This window comes from Desmodus rotundus, chromosome 2 (genome assembly GCF_022682495.2).
Source record: "Desmodus rotundus isolate HL8 chromosome 2, HLdesRot8A.1, whole genome shotgun sequence".
Lineage (NCBI taxonomy): Eukaryota > Metazoa > Chordata > Mammalia > Chiroptera > Phyllostomidae > Desmodus > Desmodus rotundus.
In genome coordinates this window covers 167,303,894-167,321,118 of record NC_071388.1, presented here as the reverse complement: position 1 = coordinate 167,321,118, position 17,225 = coordinate 167,303,894, and the positions used below count along the sequence as shown (strand labels likewise).

General features: G+C 41.5%; 1 protein-coding gene across 2 annotated transcripts in view; it reads left to right on the top strand.

Annotated features, from left to right (window-relative positions):
- The window catches only part of PDE1A (phosphodiesterase 1A), a 219,929-nt gene extending 216,344 nt beyond the window's left edge, over window positions 1-3,585 (top strand). The window contains exon 15 of one of the 2 annotated variants that reach the window (XM_024561559.4): window positions 2,391-3,585. The gene's annotated coding sequence lies outside the window, so the exon portion shown is untranslated. Of the gene's footprint in view, window positions 1-123; window positions 2,338-2,390 lie in introns of those variants that run through there. The other variant, XM_053918830.1, reaches the window with a different exon arrangement.
- Window positions 3,586-17,225: the final 13,640 nt, after the last annotated feature.

The following is a 17,225-nucleotide window of genomic DNA, read 5'->3' as shown; positions in this document are numbered from 1 at the left end:
AAAAAGTTCTTAATTTGCTTATACATAAAAATGATACTTACCGAGACATTTTAGTTCTTCAAAAATAATAAGCTATAGTCAATGGGGAGGTTTCATCCTGATTTCTTTTTCTATTTCCTGTAGGAAATATGAAGTTTACAACAGATGATTATAATAAAACAACTACATATTTTGAAGAAAACATCAATATTTACCAAAATCCACAGATGTGTGTTCCATGGTTCTCTTTTAAAAATTCAGCTTCTAAGGCTCACCCTTGACCTACCAAATTATTAACTCTGGGAGTGATGCCTTAGAAATCTGAGCTTTTAATTACCCCATCTACGGATATTGCGTTTCTGTACACTAAAGCGAGAACCGCTGTATTGGGCCTTCAGAGGAGGTGCAGGCAGTTAGCGGGAGGGATGCGTATTTATGGTGGACATGTCCTAGTGTCTCCCTAAAAAGTGAGGGACACAGCCCAATGTTGTAATGTGTCCTTCAGCTGGGGTTGTGGTGGGAGCAAGGGAAGATGCTGAGGGAGCCATCCCAGGAGTTTGGGATGTTATCATTAGCTCCCCAAATGTTGCTTTAGCTACGAAAGAGTTAAAACATGATTAGTTTTTAAGAGGATTCATTGCTCAGTATTCCCCACTTGATTATAAGACATATCAATAGTAATAGTTTCATTAATACCAACTTTCAAGTGTAAGGCACTGGGGTGAACATCTTACACGTGTTATCTCAGTCAGCAATTCCAGAGGTAATGATTGTGAGTCCTGTTTTACATATGATGCTTGGGTAGAAATCAAGCCACAAAGGGGCTGTAGAGTGACTAAAACCCATCTCTAGATTTAGCTATTTTAATATATTGTATTAGCTATACCAGTTTCTTTCCTTTCCCTTCATCCAAACTATAAATTGTTACCTTTAGAGCCCTTAGCTGTTTTCAGAAGTGTGCTTGGTCCTGACAATGTCCACTAGAGTCCTCAGAGCATATTTTAGGGAAAACTAATCCAGTGGAGTATTTATAGAGGGTTAGGTACAAAAGGTTTGGTTGTCAAGTAAATACTAGTAGACAACTGAGTTAAACAAAATTAAACAATATTCTTTCCTATCAAATGCCTCTAAGCCAGGGTACACCATATGGCTTCAAAAGAAAGATCAGCATTTTCTATGTATTTATAATATCAAGCCAGAATATTTATGAACATTTTCCAAAAATTGTGTGTAGGAATCACAGGTTACCAGCACATTTGTAAAAATGATGAGTATGAAAATGTCTAAGGCAAAAAAAATTTATCTGTAAGATTCTGGCATCTTGTCAGTAAAAATTTTGATGATATTCAGATGGCAGTTAATGAAGTCTCTCTCTTTTTTTTAAACTAAAAAACCCCAAACCTGGAACAGTTTGAGACCCACTCAAACTAAACAACAATGTTCAAACCCCAGTAGCTAGAAGACCGTTAAACAATTTTTTTTCATCAGGACCTGCTAAGTTCATTCGCTTCCTTCTCCATTTGAGAGAGCCCTGCCTACAGAGCACAATCTTCCAGGAATCGGCTAGGTGCAATTCGCATGCCATCAAGAAATAAGGTCTCTTAAAGGATGGGAGTGGGAGAAATCAGAAAATAATAGGAGTGGCAGCAAGTGGCAACTGTGACTCAGGTGTAGTGTCTGGAAGCAAAAAGGCCCGGTCAGCCTCGGGGCCAGAGCGGGCACTGCTCACCCACCCTGTGGGGGGCTGCTGTCAGCCACCCTTTAGTTCGGGCACATCCTCACCACGGAAGAGTGAAGGCCCAGGGTTTCCAGGTGTTCCTAGTGGTTAAGAGATATTTTTTTTGGTAAAATCTTCCCATCTTTAATGTTGGTTCAAAGGTTTTTGAAACATAATATAGACCAAATAAAATGTGTTTGAAGGTCAGGTTTGCCTGCAGGCTCTTTGGTGTTGAGTGTGCTTCCAAGAAGAGGTTAAAAATCGGTGGTTTGTGGGTTGGATTTAGCCTGTATGCGTTTGACTTCCACAGTGATTTGAAATATTTTTTGAACATCTTTACTTCATTACAATCCTGGTAATGATACTTGTTTTACACTTATACAGGCCCACTTAACTCATTCATACTATCTGCCAGTCCTGTACAACTATTTAAGTGTGTGACTTCTGATCCAAAGGGTCAAAACTTGTACTGAGATCAAAACACACACACATACACACCTACATGTATGCATGCACACCAAGAGAAGAAATAGAAAGAGGAATTCCAGCTGATATAGAATGGATATGTATTGTAGACTGACAAACCACTTATTTCGACAAGGTGTATAAAGTCCAGTGGGAAATTGCAACATGGTAATTGTTGTCTGTTTATGACTAAAACATGATCTTCATATTCATTTGCATTTCATTTCAGGATAATGAAAAAAGTACTAAAACATCCTAATTCCTCAACTTCCTGCAGAACTATGTTCTCCTCTCTCAACACTCACTGGGATCTGGCCATTTTTATGGACTTCTATGTAAGGAATTAACAGGAAGAACATAAATTCTGTGCTAGGAACTCTGGCCAAATAAATACACTCAAAATTGCCATCAGAGTTTTTAGCCAGTGCTTCTGCCATCGTTTTTCCTCCACAATTTGGCCTTCTTCAGTCGACCCAGAGACGTTTTTAAGACAAAAGTGGGACAGACTCAAATTGCCATTATTTTGAACCCAGTTTTAGCACAGGTGACTCTGCCATGCACGTGTGGAAGATGAGGCGTTTTTAAGATTTACTTTCCTCACTGTTTTACACATGATGCTATAACTACAATTTTCGCAGTCTTAGGTAAAAGGAGAGCAAAAACAAAATTAAGGAAAATATTTTTTACAGCTCTGAGGAACAGGCCATTTAGACCGTCCTTGCTCTTTTAAATGCATGGGAACAGAGAGAGAGGCAGAACTACTCAGAAGCTGTGCCTGAGGTCCTGAACAGCAATGGCACACCGTAGTCTTGGCTCTGTGACCCGATTGATGAACACGGTGTCGTGACTCTGGAGCTGGAACCCACAGCGAAACCTGTCCTGGAAACCAGTAGACCAGCCTACACCCATCCCCGTGGCTCTGACGCACCAGTGAATCACCTACGTGGGCGCCATCGCCACGGAAGTCACACATTACCTACATTCCAAGATGACAAGAACCTCCAGCGGCTGTTGGAGGCAGACACACAACCTGGGGATGGAATTTGCCTCTTGGGGTCTTGATCCCATTAGGATGTAAGAGAATATATAACAGGCCAAGGGATGAGTGACAAGAAGTGTGTGTATATAGGGTGTGTGCTCAAAAATAGCTGGCAATGGAAGCCCACCCTTTTCTGTACAGATAACGCTATTTGATGTGACTTTACATTTCACTACACAAACTACCACCCGTGGGGACTCTGCTTCCCTGTCATGTCTTGCCTGAGCACGTGCAGAGCCTTCCCCTTGCTCCAACCTGAAGAACTACCTTTATTTGCTATTAGCTGACAAGCAAAGTTAAGCACAGTTGGGCGGTGTAACTTTTCACTGTATAAACACTTCAGTGATTGTGAGACTAGGTGGCTTTGTTTTTGTGAAAGGCAGAACATGGATGGAAAAAATCAAGAGTAGCCATCGATTAAAGGGAAGGAGGGCGTGTCCATCCTAAAGAGTGTTCTGTTGTGCCTGCTGCTTTTCGGGGTTCCACAACGCTAAGCAATATTTTAGAAATGGATACAACCAGAAGCTTTTAAGTCTAAAGAGCGGGATTTTATAACTCACAACTTAGATCTCTTTTAATGTGTAAGCCATATTCTATATGCATATTAGGTATGCATCCTAATTTAAGATATATTTGTGCATAAACTGTGTATAAAGAGCTTTTAAATGTTCTGTGAATAAGATTCTTCGCTTCTGTTTCACCAGAATCTTGTGTAGAAGACAGCTATACAACTGAATTGTTTCATAGATATTATAATGCAGTTGATATTTTAAATGTAAGCAGTAGAGACTGATCTATAATGCTGTGTTGGGGGAAATTTATATATGTACATCATGGTGACGTTTTGTCCTTTAAAAAAGGTCTTTTTATTTCTATTTATGGAGAAACTGTAACTACTGCTTTAATTGCCTTTTCTTAAGTAGCTATTTACCAGCTAGAAACATTCTGCATTTAAAATAGAATCTGACTCTGGAAAGTCTAATTACTTTTGTTCCTCTTTGAGCCAGCTGTCTTTCAGTAAAGCTATAGAACCTCTGGAGGGAGAAATACATTGAAACACCCCTTCGCCATGGTCCTAGGAAGCATGTCCACTTTGTTCCTATTAGTACTTTAAGATCTATACCCTTTGTTACTCAAACAATAGAGGAATATAATGCATTTATCAATTCCTCTCTGAGGGCTTAACCTAATTTTCCAGGTTACCTGACTTAGAGGCCTGTGACTGAGCTTCCAGAGGAGTGGAGAAAACATGTCCATGGTTCCAGGACAGTTGTCACCCTGCTGACACACTTTTTCTTCTCCTAATCTCCCACTCCCCGCCTCCTCCCACCCCATGTTTCCCTTCTTTTCCTCCCCTCGCTACTTCTGTCCTTTTTACTTCCTTCCTTCTTCCTCCATTCTCTCTCTCTCCGAGACAGCTACTACCTAGTGCTCATTAGGGAATCAGCGCAGGGTTATAAGTGCCCATCCCTCCTGCAAACGACAGCACTGAGTCATCCTGCATATGGAGACTGATGAGTTAGGCCGCTGCACCTCGAATGTCCTGCTTGGCAGTTTTGTCCCCAGCTACCCAACACGTACCTAACACTGTCATGTGCCTCTTCATTTAACCAGTACCTCTTTTATTTAACTTTTAACAGGACAAGCTATACAATTCTTGTGTTTTTTATTCTGCTGTAATTCTCTGTGTTTCTAATTATGTATGACTTAAATAAATTGTACTCGAGGGAAAATATTGTGAAACATTTGGTGTCTGATGTAATTCATTTTGGTGGGGCATTGAAAAGTTGGAGAAATCAGGAAAGCCCAGAAGTATACCAACTTAAAAATTGATGCAAGTCCTGTCAGAAAGTGGTTTTACTGTATTGAGGAAATACTCATTGAGTATTCATTATTGCACCTATTATTATTTGCAAGCTAGCTCCTGGCTGGATGCATGGTGCACACAGGAATCTGGGCACCTAAATCTTTTGTCTAGAGTTTCCATACCTGTAGAGAACATAATCTACACACCAAATAACTAGAATGCCACATATCAGAGTAACCAGATGCAAACACAGCACACCTCTGGATGTTAAGGGAGGCAAAATTGCTTCCATCTTCAGGGCTTCAAGAACAGTCCTCAGAAAAGGTGTCACATGAGGTGACACTTCAATAAGAACAAAAACCCACACTCATTTCTTATTTTCTGTGTACAGCCTCAATGTAGACACTCAACAAACATTACGTCCAATCCTCAATAATCCACCAAAGTGGGTGTCGATACGGGGAGGAAACCCAGCCTGAGAGAAAGAGCTGACGGAAGGCCACGCAGGTGTCAAGTGGCGGAGGCCGGACTGGATGTGGTGCCAGGTCTCTCTGGCACCGAGGACCTGTTTTTCTTTCTGCTCCATCTCTGTAGGGTGGGGCAGAGGCACAGTGGAAAGGAAAGCTCTTGGAGGCCAATGTGAGCAAGGAAACACCAGGAAATAATAAGAAGCAAAGAGCTTCAAGACCTAGAGAGTTTAATTAATTGAACTAAGAGTCATTGGCACGACTTGTGTGCCCTCTCAGGCTGTGTGTCCGAGGTGCTGAAGCATCCCTATGAAAATGTAAGAACATATCTTGTCATCAGATACACGACAGGTAACATTTTACTTTAAATGTGATTCCGTGGTAAATTTCCACCTAACGTCAAAAAGTTTTCAAACGCCTTATTTTAATTTAGAAATATAATTTAGATATAAAACACGAATTTCCTTAGAAAGTTATTTGCACCTCCTGTTGTCGGTCTAATTGCTGTTCCAAATGTGGCGGTGCTTATCCACCACGTAGTGCAAACCTTAAACAATAAAGACAGTGTGTGTGGCAGAGTCAGAGAGTGAACTCCTAGTGATGTCCCACATTACATACATGCCATTTCTTGGAGGGAATCCCAAATACTATACACAAATCCTATGTAGGGACCAACATGCATATTTAAAGATTTATTTGTGGTTATTTATCCTTTAGTAACATTAATGACTTCCTGGGTCACCTCTTTAATACTTGTGATGTTTGGAGAGCTTCCTTTGCACCTCAAGCTGATACATTTTTATCTCATAATTAAAGGTTACAATTATTTGTTGTTTGTTATAGTTTACTATAGTCTCACTAGTACATCACCTTATTTTCTGACTTGTTCTCCCTCACTCCCTACAACTATTCTGAGGAACCGATATCCCCATCTGTGAAGGAGGAACCATGGCAAAAAAAAAAGTAGAATAATCTGTGTAAGATCATTTCGTAAGTGGAGGAGCCTGCAGTTGAAGTCTAAGGGAGAGTGACTCCCCAAACCATTAGGCAGGAGTGCCTCTGGCCCCTGTGGGAGGGTCTGCCGTATCTTCCCCACCTCCCATGTCCGCTATTTTCTTTTCTGCCCTTTAGTCCATCTACTCTTTATTCCATACACAGGCACTTGTTCCTGAAAGGCACCCCTACGAGAGGGCAGAATTTCCAGTGAAGAGCAGCAGGGGAGGGGTGCGTTGGTGACCGGTACCATCATATATCACAGCACATAAATGTGGCTGGGGTGATTATTCCCCATACTTACTATGTGAGCTTAAAATTTTGCTTTTCAAATAACCATTGGAGCTCAGTCTAGACCTTTGCTACTTGAAGTGTGGTCCCCACCTGTGAACTTCTTAGAAATGAAGAATCTCAGGTGCATCCAGACCTACTAAACTGGAACTGGCATTTTAAAAAGATAAGTGGGGCATTTATGTGCATATTACTGCTAGACAATAATTAAATATTATGGAGGTAATTCCAAACACCCACTATGCATTTAAACATGAGGTTGCTTTTTTCCCACACTAAATACGAGGCTTCTATGCTCTCAAAATTGCACTGCCCTCTCAAAACTAAAGCAAACCAAACTCCGAGAGTTGCTGAGCTGGACATAGTAGGCGATTTCTTCAGTTGTTGAGAACCTTACTATGGCCTTGTTGAGGCCTTTACCATCTCCCTTGTGTTCGTTATTTGGCTTCACGGCTTCCAGCTCCTTTTACTTTTTCTTTTCTGCACAATGTTACTACATTACATTTCCTTAATCCGTTCTATGGGCCTATTGCTCTTCTCAAAAACAGTTTCTCCTTATTTCCACCAGAGGTCAGCAAACGGTTTCTGGAAAGCATTAGATGGTAAATATTTTAGGCTTTGCAGACTACATTCCACACTGTCTCCATTCCTCCGCTATTTTTTCTTCTCCTCCTCTTCCTTATTCCTCATCTTTTTCTTCTTCTCCCTCGTCTTCTTCCTTTTCTTCTTTAACAATCCTTTAAAAATGTAAAAGCCATTCTCAGCCGAGGTGGAGGAGGGTTGCACACATCAACAGTTCACGTGGCAGGTTTGGTCCAGGCCACCAAAGGACCTGGGAAGGCAGTATCTCCAGCACACCTGTCACCCATTCCCAGCACACAGAGCAGTTTGGAAGGTGTGGTTACAACACTGGTTCTCAACCTCTAGCGTGCATTAGCATCACCTGGTGGGTCTGTTAAACTACAGATTGGCGAGCCAGCCTCCCACCCTGAGATTCTGATTCAGTGTGCCAGGGGTGGGGCCTGAGGAGAGGCTGATGCTATCGGACCAGACATCTCACTGAGAACCACTGACATACAGGTAAAATTTAAGCTACTTAGCATAGTATTCAAAGCGCTTCACAGTCTAACCCCAGCCTATGTTTTTAGCCTTAGCTTTCCCTACACCATTCACTACTCCTGGATTTCCGCCGTGCCTTTGAACTGTGTGGATCTTGCCGCTCACTTTGCCTTTTTAATCTGTCACTGTTCCTCCTCCCTCCGAGGATCTGTGCATATGCCAGCTGTCCCAGGAAGCTCCTTCTCATTTCTCCGGTCAGAACTTTCAGACCCTCTTCTCTGGGTGAACACTGACCTCTATCCCTCTGCTGGAAAATTCTAGCTCCCCATGTCACATGCCTGCTGCCAGACACTGGGTAAAAAAAAACTCTGATCCTTACACATAGTAGGTGTTCAGTAAATATTTGTTGAACAGATGAATGCGAATAAGTAGTAGAAAGAAAAGTTCATTCTTGTTTATTCTAAATGTTTGATATATAGCAGAGTTAATTCTTTTCAGATACCATCCCTAGTTAATTGAATCAAAATGAGACTCACTTTTCAAGCACTTTAGATCCACAAAATTTCAAAAAGCCATTTGTGTTTTTTCTCAGAGCAGGCAAACGGGGAGCGCATTAATTCTTAATTAATTCTTAATAGCACACTAAAAGCAAACCTGAATTATAGAAGAGAAACAATCAGATCTCCCCATCTGTCTCCTGCCTATCCTTGGGGAGACGGGTCTGCCCGTGCAGTGATATGTTAATTGTAGCTAATCTTACCGACCGTGCTGAGGAGAAAAGGTCATATTTCCTAGGCGATTTCCTACAGCCTTTGAGTAACAGTGGGAACCATACAAACTTTGGAGCAAGAATGAACTCCATTCCTAGTATATATCTTCAGTGTTTTGTAGGTGAAGACCTCAACATTTCCTCATCTCTCACCACGAAGGCTTTGACAGAATGGGAATGCTACCGGACAGGGACCAGCCTGGGGTGGGTCTGCCTCAGGCCGGCCTGTAGTGTGTGGGTTCTTGACTTCGAGTAGGAAAGATTTCACGACATGAGTCCAGGTGATTTTGAGAGTACATGTATTAAAGCTGGGAACAGTGAAACAAAGGACAGACTTAGGGTAGAAGAAGTAACAGGAGAGTAACAGGAGAGTAACAGGAGACAGCCTAGGCCGTGCTCTGCTTTGGGTCCCTAGAAATGGTACAGGAAAGGAGTGAGCTAAGGCAGGGCTGCTGTTAGCTCACTGGGAAGTCCGAGGAAAGGGGCCTTGGAGACAGATCGAGCTGCTGCTGCCCACTGCTGCTTTGGCTGCAAGTCTCCTGGGAATCCTTAGAGTTTAGGAGGAAATAACAAGTTCATGGCCAGGAAGGGGTCTGGCTATGCTCTAGAGTGAGCTCGCACTGAATCTTTGTCTTGAGTGTTTTTATCTTTCTTCTGTGGGTGAGAATCTTAGGGGAGGTTTTCAGTAGAATATTCATCAGCTTTCCAGGTGCCTTTTTAAGATGCTGATGTGTTAAACTGAGCACATGAGGCGGTAGGGAGTATTCTTTGGTCTGCTATACTGTTTTACTTTTATCTTGGGTCTGTCTGGATTTTAATGGGGTTTTTGTTATTTGTTTCTCTGACTTTCTGTCCTTGGGTTTAGCTGACACATAGGACGTTAACTGGGTCTCTGTTCCCTATTTCCCAGATTTAAGTTACATATCCTTTGGTTAGGGAGGCAAGGTATAAACCACTTGCTCTCCAGTGTCCCTGGTTAAGGGAGATAAGGTCTTGCAATTCACCAGCTGACTTTAAATTGCTCAGACTCTTCCGCCTCTTTAATTTTCTTATCTCAGTTTCCCCATTCCACTTGCCCAGGAATTTTCTTAGCTTTTTAACATCCTGTCACAGTAAAAGGATAATGAAGAATATTTAAAGGAGCTAGATGGTACCTGATATATTGTTGGTTCTCAATTAACATAAATTAATATTATTTTATATTTATCCAGACTCTACTATATCTTGTTGAATTTTTGGAGAAGAGCTAAGGCAAGAAATATGGCATCCAAAGACCGAGTTTGGCTCTCAGTCCAGTTTCAGAGTTTGTTACATATGGTCTCTGTAATCTCAGGCAACTTCAATTTCCTCGTCTATGACATGGAGAGAGTAATATCTATTTTATAGGATTGTTGGAATGATTAAAAGAAATGGCTCATGTAAGTTGCTGAGACTATTTAATGACACATAAGAAAAAGTGAAATAGTATGAGCTATAAAAATAAGAATCTACCAGGAGCTCCATTCTGTTCTGTTAAAATCAGTTCAGGCTCCTTGTTTCGGGAACACTGCATGGCTTTCACTTCAGTAGCAATACCCTAAAAGCCCCCCTGCTAGAAAGGTTGTCCTCCATGCAAAGGGGAAGCCAGCCATTCTGTAATAAAGATCATGCTATCAGACTTCAGCATTTACGTTCTTGCTTAAGGAGCGGAAAGGCAAAATTACGTAGATGGATATAGACTGAGACATAGGTTGATATATATACATGCATATGTATTGCTATATTATATATATGTCAATGTATATCATGTAGACATTGGATTTTGAGACAATTTTTATGCAAATGTTAAAGAGAAAGATATCAGCATAAAAGTATAGACTTCCTAAAAGGCTTTTTAAATAAAACACGTTGTTAGACATCCAGGTACACTGTGAGGCAACAAGAGGAGTTTCTCAAAAAAAGAAAAGTAAACTAGAGGTACACACCCCAGGAACCTCCACTAGTTTTGAAGCAGGGTGCAGCCAAGAGGAGGGCCCCAAGAAGGGATTTGTAATGGGGTCCAGGACTCGGGGTGTCCCGGAAACATTAGAAAAATGTATATAGGATGTCCTCACCCCTACAGGCCTGAGCCAGGGGGGATGGGACACATGGAACAGGGCCATTCAGAGTTGTTTTGGGTAGCAAGAGCTTTGCAGCTAACCCCTGGCACAGTCATTTAACATATCTATAACCTTTAACTGGTTTCATGGATGTGTTAAGTAGCTGTGGCCCTGCTTTGAGCCAGGGAGATGGGAGTGGCTTCCACCCAAGATGGGACTGGGAAGCAACTCCCCCTGGTTACAGGGCCTGCGTGAGAGCTTGGAGATGATTGGCTCCAAGCCATGGGGCCACACCTGCCCAGACTTACTATGGCAGCCCAGTAAAGCTGGAAGAATACAGGGATGCTGGCAGGTGTAGCTGACTGTAGGAGGAGTCGGAAATGGGCCGCAAAGGAAGATGGGAACTGGGATTTAAACCTAGGCCCGGCAGCCATAGGTAAGAGAAGAGAGACCATGTGGCTCTGAAGGGAAGAAGAGAGACCATGTGGCTCTGAAGAGAAGGAGAGACCATGTGGCTCTGAAGGGAAGTAGAGACCATGCGGCTCTGAAGTAAAGGAGAGACCATGTGGCTCTGAAGTAAAGAAGAGAGACCATGTGGCTCTGAAGGGAAGAGGAGAGACCATGTGGCTCTGAAGGGGAGGAGAGACCATGTGGCTCTGAAGGGAAGAGAGAGACCATGCGGCTCTGAAGTAAAGTAGAGACCATGTGGCTCTGAAGGGAAGGAGAGACCATGTGGCTCTGAAGTAAAGGAGAGAGACCACGCGGCTTCAAAGAGTAGGGAGGACCACAAGGTTATGGGGGAGAAAGAAGAGACCATGCAGCTCTGAAGGAAAGAGTGAACCACGAGGCTCTGAAGCAAGTAGATAGATAGAGGTCCATGTGGTTCTGAAGTGGGGAAAAGGACCACGCGGTTCTGAAGGAGAGTAAAGAGGACCACGAGGTTTTGGAGTGCTTCTTCTTGCCACGCGGCTTAGGCAGCAGGAGAGACTTTGCAGCCATAGAGAAAGGGGAGAAAGGACTCTTGCTGCTGGGCCATGAGAAGGTGCCACATGGCTTTGGATTAACTGGAGATCGCAGCAGCCACACAGCTGATGGTGCTGGGAGCCTGAATCACGGACTTCTACTTCTTTTCCTGAGACACGGTACCCCGGACTGGGCACAGGGAGAGGGAAGGACTGTGCATCTGTGGGTATTCTAGAGGACTTTAGTATCTTACTGAAGACATTAGGTCATTATTCTAAGTTTGTGTAACTTTTGAATAAACAATTCCTTTCCTTTTCACCAGTCTCTGGCATTGAGAGACGTCTTTCCTCTGGTGGCGGGCATTGCGAACCTAGCAGGTGGGCATGGGGGGAAGGAACCTCCAGAGACAGAAAGGCGGAATCCTTTCTGTAATAATTTATCGTGAACCACCCCCACCCTCTTGCTCTGTAACAGTTTCACATAATCTTTGATAGCGAAATAAGAAAGGCTTTGTGGCAATTTTCCTTGTGAGAACAACAGACTTGTCCCCTAATGTCGTAAATCAAATGCAATGGAAAACCCAAGTGGGTCACTACTGAAACCACAGTATTCAACACACCAGAAAAAACGTGGGGGCACTGCTGGAAATAGCCACAGTGCAAAAGACACGTTCAGATGGAGACGCCTGGGCAGTGTGAGCAGGGACTTATTAAGAGCAAGAGTGTGGCCAGGGGCAGGGAGGAGCAGGGACTGGCCCTGCCTCTCCCTCAGGCTCTCTCCCTCTGGCTGTCTTTCTCTTCCCACCTTGCACACAGCTCTTCCCTTTTTGTAGGACGTCCTCACTTTCTTCCCTTTGTCATGTTTATTCTGGGCATCCCCCTCCATTCTTATCTAGCTTTTCCGTAATAGAAGCTAATATGGAAGTGATGACTTACGAAAATATTTATTTAACCAAGTTTTAAATCTTTGTGTTTAATAGCAAATTGGTTACATTTCATCTCTCTCTCTAAAGAAGTTTTCTTTTTTATTTCAGCAAAGATTATATATATATATATATATATGTGTGTGTGTGTATATATATATATATAGTCTGGAAAAAGTCCAGCCATTGTTAACATAATGAGAATGGTTTGTATGACATCGATGTAACCTGGCAGCCAAGGAGAGTAGACTAGAATGCACATGTGTGAATAGTGACAACTTCACTGTAGTAGTTAGTGAGGGTGGTAGACACCATTGAGTGAGCACGTGTACTGTACTGTGTGGCCATTGCATTCAAAATGACTGAGCTTGTAGAGCAATGAATCTGCATCAAATTTTGCATTAAGCTTGAACATTTCTCCACAGAAACTATTCAGATGATTCTGCAGGCTTTCGGGGACAATGCAATGAGTTCAGTGCAAATAAATGTGTGGCACAAATGCTTCAAAGATGGTCGAGAATGTGTTGAAAGTGATCCATGTTCTGGAAGGCCTGGAACAGGCAGAACACCTGAGAATGTTGAATGTGTACAGGCTGCAATCCACAAAGATCGGTGACTGACAGTGTGAGAATAGAAGCTGACCTGGGAGTTCCAAAAATACTGTGTCCGAGATTTTGACCCAGGATCTTGGCATGCAATGTGTTGTGGCAAAATTCATTTGGCAGCTTCTTCTACCAGAGCAGAGGAACATCGTGCTGCAGTTGCTAATGACTTGATTTAAACTTTTACCAATGAACCAGGTTTGGTGTACTGTGACTTCTGTGCAGCAAAATCTAATGAGGACAACATCTAATCTTCAATACTATTCTGCCCATACCATAAAATTATTATTTTAAAATTTTTTATTTAGATATCAACCATTCCCAAAGAACTCATTCCTATGAAAACTTCATTTACACTGGCAATACCCATGTGTAGCTTAAGCTTGTTATCATATAGAAGCCCAGGACTTAGTAGTATAATTACTGTCTTAGTCATCACTGACCTTTATGTCAGGTTTGAATTTTTAGCCTACTGGGTGTTCTGAAAATCAAATGAAGGACCCATATAATGTTTAAAACATTTGACAAATACAAAAAATAGGTAAAATTTTCAAAATGGAGAATCTATGTCCTATTAGGGCAAAAGAAGAAAGAGGTAGGCAACATCTAGGAATATAATTGCTGTGATCGGGGGAACACATCCACAGAATGTGTGCTGCAGGGGTGACGTGATGGGAAACCTGTCCATCTGCTACCATGCTTTACACATGCTAGTTTCCCCTATAAAAGAAAAAAGGAAAAGAGTATATGCTCCTGTAATTATTAAAGAGAAGTTGAACCAACTCTCTGTGAGCTATCTAGTTTTCTTTTAAGTCCTTATTATTCTATTGCTTCAATGTATAGAGAGCCATGTTGTACTTTTGCTACTGTAGGGAAGGAGAGTTTTCTTCAACCCTCTTAGGGTTCCTGGCTGGGTCTGAAAATTAAATAGATAAAGACAGATTAGTAGGAAAAGAGCACACAAATTTATTTCATGTAAGTTTCACATGACACCGGAGCCTTCAAAAGAAAATGAAGATTTGAAGAGAAAGGTAGACCTGAGTACGTTCACGGGGACACTGATAAAGAACGGACAGTCCTGGAGGAATGTGATAGTTTAAGGAGTACGAGGTAAGGACAGGCAACTGGGAGACCTAAACAAGGCCTGTTTGCTCAGGTTCTTCTCAGAGTCTGTCTTCAGGGACAAAGATGCTGCTTTCCTCCCAGTATAAGGAGGGACCCCACTGGTGAGGGTTTTATGGCTACTTTCAGGGCACAAGTGGGGGGCAGGTCAGAGTTATCTCCCAGCTTCTACCATTTTCTCAACTTCCTTCTGCTTAAAATATTCAATATGCCAAGGTGCCATATTTTGAAGTAGTTTGTCCTGAACCCCATCACTACTTTTGAGAAAAATGGTGTTGGAAATTGCAGTGAAAATAGTGCCTCAGTCAGAACATTCTTTTTGGTTCCTTGCTATTAGCATGTTGTTTTTTTAATGCCATATACCTGTAGTATATCTCCCAATTATATATTTACATCCGGGGTAATTATGCTTGTTTATATAATTTTGTTATATTCAAAAAAAATTAGCATACAATGTCTCAGTAAAAATGATCATTCCTCAAATCCTCAGGCCAAGGGGGCATGCAAAAGGGGAAAGATAATAAAAAACAGCAATGTGAAGTTATTTTCAATTTTACTATTTATTATAAACTAAGATAATGAAACTAAAAAAAAGATTGACGCCTTGTTCTTTAAGTAAAGATTGTTGTAGGCGCAGCAATTTCTCCTTTTTTACAATATCAAAGGTTTTCTCTTTTAAGTATAGATTTAAACATAGAAAATGCTTTTAACTAAACCAAATAGTTTAAAAAGAGTTTAAATTTGCTTCTTTTATTGGTCCCAGGTCATTTTAGTCTGAAGTCCACGCCAAAGAATTAATGTAGAACTCAGATTCTTCTGCCCACTTCAGTCTCTTTAGCAAAATTATCCCTTATGTTTTATATCTGAAACATAGAAAGTTCAGTTCCAGGTCAATCTGTAAGAAACTATAAGAAAATGCAAAACCTATGGTTCCTAGGGAGGATGGGATGAACGGTTCCATCCTAAAAACTATCACAACTTCTCAAACAGATCATAAGCTAGTAAAGGGTTTCTTAGATTATTGGTTCAAGTAGGGCCACTATCTGTGGATGCTAGTTTCTCAATCTATAAAATAAATCCTACCTGTCTTACCATTTAATGTAATTATTAACTAAGAAATATAGGCGAGGCCATTTTATTAATTATAAAGAATCAAACAAATATTTACTAGCAGGGGGCAGCAACAATAGTAGCTTTTTCATTTTTATAACTCTGATGCTTAAATTACTAGTTGGCATGTAGTCTACTATCAGTGTACAAGGTCTGTCCAGAGGTGTCCAGCCATGTAATAGAGACATTTATTGAAGAAGAAACAAGACACAAGAAACATTGTACATGGGACAATGACACCTCAGTCCCCTTCAAAGTAGGCACCTTGGGACCTCACACAGTTCTCCTAGTCACCATCAGCCACCCCGTCAGATTTTCCTGAATCTCATCAGTGGTATTAAATCTCTTCCCTTTCAAAGGTAATTTTAGTTTTGGGAAAACCAAGAAGTAGCAGGGCACCAAATCTGGGCTGTACAGGGGCTGAGTCACCTGGTTGATTTGATGTTTCACCAAAAAAGTCTGCATGAGACGTGATGCAGGAATGGGCGTGTTGTCCATGATAAAGCTGCCGATCACCAGTTGCCCACAGATGCGACCTTCTGAATCATCCAAATAGTTTCCATGGAGGAATGGTCAAGCTTAACAAAAAATTGGATGCTGATTACTTGCTCTACTCACTCAGTTATTTTGGATGTGACAGCCACACAGTACACATGTTCACTCAATGGTGTCTACCACCCCCCACTGACTAGTACAGTGAAGTTGTCATTGTTCACACATGTACATTGAAATCCACTCTCCTTGGCTGCCAGGTTACTCGATGTCACACAAACCACTCTCGTTATATTAACAATGGTTGGACTTTTTCTGGACAGACTTTGTATATCTATGGAATTAAACTTATTCAAACCAATGAAATTTGAAAGAGAAACAAAGGAATAAATAAATATGACAAATTTAAAAACAAAGGAAATCTGTTTGAAAGACTCTCTGTTGTAAGAAAAAGTTCAATTCCAAAATTAGAAAACTAAAAATAAATTACTCAGAATTTCCCCAAATTCAAGATCTTCCTTTTAGCTGTGGAGAGAAATCCAAAAGGAGGTACTTGGCAAATAGTGTAGTGTGAACGATTAAAAATATACACAAAATGGAAGAACATTTCTTAAACACATGTCAATATTTATGCACAAAATATCTAAAGTGCTTCAGAAAGCAATCCAGGAGGGCGAAAATAACACGTCAGATGGAGTTGCAGGTGATGGTGGTGCTGATGTTTGTTTTGTGTTGGTGTTTTTCCAAGCTCAAGTAGGAGCACAGTGCTGACAAGCCAGCTTCTGGTTGTTATCAACCCGTTTTGCACCTGGAGGAGAAAAACATAATAACTGTGTACTCCAAAACTCAGTGGAAATGTTCCAGAGAGCGTAGCATCGTGTCACGTAAATCTCTGTAAAGGGAAAAACCTGGTATGCAGCATTTAATAGCAACAGAGCTTGTATGCGAGGGCAGAGTAAATTGTCCAATTAGTGAACAGTATGGGGACATTTTTCTGGAAGGACTTTTAAATCTTTAAAAACAAACCAAGAAAAAACTGATATTTTTTAGATCATTTTGTAAGGAGAAGTTTTGGAAGACAGAAAACATAATTGGTTACAATGCTATTGTTACTGCATGAGCACACACAAATGTATTTCTAGCACTAACAGCTCCGTTCTGCAGGCTGTCATGCAAGCGCGCTGTGTACCCCCTTGCTCTTCTGATGCCAGCTTCTCTTACTACTGCTGTTTTCTGTGTATTCCTATCTTTTCTTTCCTCCTTTGCTTCTTGCCTGCAGTTCTGGGAGAGAATCAGAGCAGAGAAAGAGATCGCAGAGTTGAAAGGAACCTCACAGGAGTATCTAGTCAC